Source organism: Arachis ipaensis, chromosome B9 (genome assembly GCF_059453495.1).
Source record: "Arachis ipaensis isolate K30076 ecotype BB chromosome B9, ASM5945349v1, whole genome shotgun sequence".
NCBI classification, from domain to species: domain Eukaryota; kingdom Viridiplantae; phylum Streptophyta; class Magnoliopsida; order Fabales; family Fabaceae; genus Arachis; species Arachis ipaensis.
The window spans coordinates 96,197,305-96,202,752 of NC_142444.1; positions in this window are offsets into that span (position 1 = coordinate 96,197,305).

Consider the following 5,448-nt stretch of genomic DNA (forward strand, 5'->3'; position numbering starts at 1 on the left):
TTATTCATACAATTTGCATGATTTTAAAATTCCTTCCCAATTTTGTTCTATGGTTGAAAACTTGCTTCCTAAGCCTTTAAATTGTGTATTTTTAATGTCCTTTTATACCATTCGATGCCGCGATCTGTGTGTTAAGTGTTTTCAGGCTTTATAGGACAGGAATGGGTTAAAGGATGGAGAGGAAGCCTGCAAAAATGGAAGGAGCACAAGAAATAAAGGAGATAACCAGCGAGGATCGACGCGCACGCATGGCTCACCCGTACGCATGATTTGGATATTTTCACAGCAACGCGTGTACGTACCTGACACGCACGCGTGATAAGCAAGATTGCACAGTGACGCGAGCGCGTAACTGACGCGTACGCATGACACGTGAAGATGACCATCGACGTGTACGCGTGATTGACGCGTACGAGTGACATGCGCCACGTGCAGAAAATGCAGAAGATGCTGGGGGCAATTTTGGGCTGAGTTTGGACCCAGTTTTTGGCCCAGAAACACAGACTAGAGCCAGGGGACAAGCAGAGACTCAACACACATTCTCATTCGCATAGTTTTTAGTTTTAGTTTGGAATCTTAGAGAGAGAACACTACTTCTTCTATGGTTCTTCACACTCATAGTTTTAGAGTTTTATGCTTTTGATTTGGATATTGAGAAGAGTCACTACCTCCGTTGAAGTTTTCATTATTCTAGTTTGTTTTCTAATTCCTTTACTCTTTTAATTACCATTAACCCTGTTCAGATTTATGTATGGATATCTTTGATTTTTGAATTTATTAATGCAAAGAATTATTTTTACCTTTAATTAATTTTCTGCTATTATTTTATTTGAATTTCCATGTCTTCTTTTCTTCCCCAATTATCGTTTATGAAAATGGCATTCACGTCAATGGAGTAGACTCCCAACTTGACTTGGGAGTTGATTAAAAGGAGACCCTTGAGTTGGAATACTCAAGTGTAATTGGAAATTGGAAGTTGTTGGCTGGTGCTCTAGTCACTAACGCTAATCCTTCCATAGGAGAGGATTAGGACTTGTGAATGTGAGCTGGTTTAGTTACTTGACTTTCCTTTATTCGGTAAAGGATAATTAAGTAGAAATAACAACCTCTTACCATTACACTTGGAGAAATTCAACAAGGATAGAACTTCCAATTAATCTTCCCCCAGTCAAGGCTTTTTATTTCAAATCTATAAAACCTCTTGTTAATATTCATTGCTTTAATTAATAATCATTTTAATTTTCCATTCTCCAACTCTAAAAATTCTCGGAAAAAATCTTACCAATAAATTGCACTCTTTTGTCAACTTGTTGGGAGACGACCTGGGATTTCTACTCCCAGTATTTCATTCTTAAATTGTGACAACCCTTTTTAAATTGATAAGTGGAATTTTTGTCGGTCAAGAACTATACTTGCAACGCCGTTGCCGGGGAGTTGCAATAGTGTACTAAATTATTGGTTGGTGGAAATATTTTTAATTTTATATATTTGCATTTTATTTTATTTTATTTTATTACCATGAGCTGTATGTTTCTTTCATTGAATGACGCGTTCACGACCTGATCCGAGCTTAGCCGTGTTTGATCCTGAAATTGAAAGAACTATTTCATGTATTAGACGAGCTTGGCATCGGTTAGCCTCTAAGGGTGGTGAAGTGGTTACTACCAATTCACAGTCTCATCTGAGGGTGAATATGAAGTGCCATTTAAGGAAGAAACAAGCTCCTCTTCTACTGATTTTGTTAATTTACGTGCAGGTAATATGGTAGAGCCCAGAAGGATTACTCTCCAGGAAACAGGAGCTTCGGACTTTACACTGCAACCGTATCAAGTGCGTCACCCAAATCTGGCTGTAGATTTTAAACTGAAGACTGTGTTAATCAACTTACTGCCCAAGTTTCATGGCTTACCTGCTCAAGAGCCTATCAATCACCTCAGGGATTTTCAGACAGCCTGCTCAACTACTAGGCGTCATGGTGCAAATGAGACTACTATTTGGCTATATGCCTTCCCATTTTCTCTTGAGAGAAAGGCAAGGGAGTGGTTTTATACTCAACCTGAAGTAGTCATTACCAATTGGGATCTGCTCAGAAGGGAGTTCCTGGAAAAATACTTTCTAGCTGAAGTTACAGACAGACTGAGGAAAGAAATTTCCTGCATTATCCAGGGCGAGTCAGAGACTCTCTACGAGTATTGGGAACATTTCAAGAATCTGCAAGACTCATGTCCTCACCATAAGATTGACCAATTGGTATTGATTAGCTATTTCACACAAGGCATGAAGCCTCAAGATAAGACTACACTAGATGCTGTGAGTAATGGTTCTCTGAAGAAGTACAAGACGGCGACAAAAGCTTGGCAACTAATCACCGATCTAGCTGAGTCTACCCGGAATACAAAGTACAGGAATAACCATCCCAAGGCTATTGCGGAGGTTTTTTCTAGTAGTGAGATTGCTGCTCTCACATAGACTCTGAGAAAGATGACCAACATACTGAAGCAGCTACAGCTGAATCAATAATAACCTCAGCCTTCCCCACAACAACAGTGTCAACAGTTGGTTCCTCAAAGAGTGTGCGGAATATGTGCCTGCTATACTCATTACACTGATGAGTGTCCATAGCTCCAACAAGAAGACAACACCTTGGTAGCTCCCCATAATTTCTAGGACCGCCCGAATCAAGGATACTATCAACAAGGCGGCAATTATAACCAAGGTGGAAACTACAATCAAGGTTGGCAAGACAACTCCAACCAGGGATGGAGAGATAATTCCAACCAAGGGTGGAGGGACAACTACAACCGAGGAGGCAGAGACAACAGAGGAAATCAGAGGTGGAACAATAACAACAGACAGCAGAACCAAAACCAGCCTTACCGAGCACCTCACCAAAGGCAGTCCCAAGCGCCTCAAAACAATCAACAGCAGGCCCCTCAAATCACTTACCCCTCCCCCCTCTTCCTCTAATGATGAGATGCTTTGCTCTCTTGCGCAAGGACAATAAGACATTCAAAATACACTTAACTCTACCATAAATGGTCTGAACGCTACTTTACAAGCGCTTGTCTCTCGATGGATTCACTATCTACCCCCAACAATCAACCTTCAAGCTCCAATGCAATTCCTTCTCAACCTTTACCCAACCCCAAAGTTGGAATCAATGCCATTACTTTAAGGTCCGAAACCACACTGCAAGAGAGGAGTCATGAGGATCCAAGCTCAAAAGAAGACATTGAAGTTGAAGACATCGTTGAAGTAGAGGATGTTGAAGAGGAAGATGAGGTACAAGACATGATTGAAGAAGAAACAGCTCAACCGGGGAATGGAGCACCAAAGGAAGATGAAGTTACAAGAGAAGCGATTCTCATTCCCTTCCCACACCTTGCTAGGAAGTCCAGAAAGCAGATGGAGCTCGATCCCAAGATGGTGGAGATCTTCAAAAAGGTTGAGGTAACTATTCCCCTTTTTGATGCCATTCGCCAGGTACCTAAATATGCTAAGTTTCTAAAAGATTTATGCATGAATAAAGATAAAATACATGATTTAGAAACTATTCCTCTAGGTAGCTCTATTTCTACTTTAATGGGTGCTGTACCGGAAAAATGTAGTGATCCGGGTCCATGCATGGTTACTATTACTATAGAGGGTGTAAAATTTTCTAACTGCATGTGTGATTTAGGCGCGTGTGTGAGTATTATGCCATTATCTATATATGATGCCTTGAGACTCCCTCCCTTAAAAAGGTCGGCAGCACGTTTTGTTTTGACAGATAAAAGCATAATCTCGGTGGTAGAAATTGCTGACGACGTGCTAGTAAGCATTAAGGGGCTCACATTCCCTATTGACTTCTATATTTTGGAGATGCCCCCTAATGACTCAGGAAGACCATCTTCCATCCTCTTTGGAAGGCCATTTCTGAAGACTTCAAGGTTCAAATTGGATGCCTTCTCAGGAACTTACTCCTTTGAGATAGATGACAGAGCAGTGAGCTTCAACCTGGATGAAGCTATGAAGCACCCTCCGGAAGACCATTTCATCTTCCAGTGCGACATCATTGATGAGACTGTAACTGCAGTTCACCAAGAAGAAGTAGTAGAGATGCACATGGAGCAAGGTGCAAGTGTGGGGAAACCCTCTGAACAAGATGAAGATATCTTGCCACCATCACCAGCTCCAGATGATCAAGTGCCTAGCCATGAACAGAAAATAGAGTTGAAGCCCCTTCCACCCCACCTCAAGTATGCTTACCTTGAGGATAATCAGAAGCTCCCAGTTATTATTGCAAGGGAACTCACTTCCCAACAGGAGGAGCAGCTACTTAGTGTGCTGAGAAGATCAGCAGAAAACTACTTTTACATGTCCCTTTGGAACGTATGCATACAAGAGGATGCCTTTTGGCTTATGTAATGCACCGGCTACTTTCCAAAGATGCATGATGAGTATTTTCTCAGATCTTATTGAGAGCCGTACGGAAGTTTTCATGGATGACTTTAGTGTGTATGGGGATTCATTTAACCTTTGCTTGGATAGTTTAGCTAGAGTGTTAGACAGGTGTGTTAGTTCAAACCTTGTATTGAATTTTGAAAAATGTCACTTTATGGTAAAACAAGGTATTGTTCTAGGACACGTTGTTTCTAATACTGGTATTTTTGTAGATCCAGCAAAGGTAGATGTGATTTCTAGTTTGCCTTACCCCTCCTCTGTGAGGAAAGTCCGTTCGTTCCTTGGTCATGCAGGTTTCTACCGGAGATTTATCAAGGACTTCAGTAAGGTAGCATTGCCTTTATCCAGACTGCTGTAGAAGAATGTTGAGTTCGAGCTGAGTGAAGACTGCATGGAAGCGTTTGATAAGCTCAAGATCGTCTTAACTCAAGCTCTGATTGTGAGAGGACTAGACTGGAGCCAGCCATTTGAGATTATGTGTGACGCTCTAACCATGCAGTAGGAGTGGTGCTGGCTCAGCGCGAAGGTAAGGACCCTTTTATAATTGCTTATGCTTCTAAGACCTTAGATACTACTCAGTCTAATTATACTACCACTGAAAAAGAGCTTCTGGCTATTGTTTTTGCTCTGGATAAATTCCGAGCCTACTTACTTGGTACTAAGGTGGTAGTATACTCAGACCATGCAGCTCTAAAATATTTATTAGCTAAGAAAGAGTTCAAACCAAGGTTAATACAGTGGATATTGTTGCTGCAAGAATTTGATTTAGAAATCAAAGATAGGAGTGGTTCTCAGAATTTAGTGGCGGACCACTTGAGTCGCCTAGAGCACATTAAGAATTACTCCACTCCTATCAATGATGCGTTTCCATTTGATAGCTTGCATGCAATATCTGAGGTAGTCCCTTGGTATGCACCTATAGCTAATTATTTAGTTAGTCATACCTTCCCTCCTAATTTTACTAAGCACCAAAAGGACAAGCTGAAAAGCGAGTCCAAGTATTAT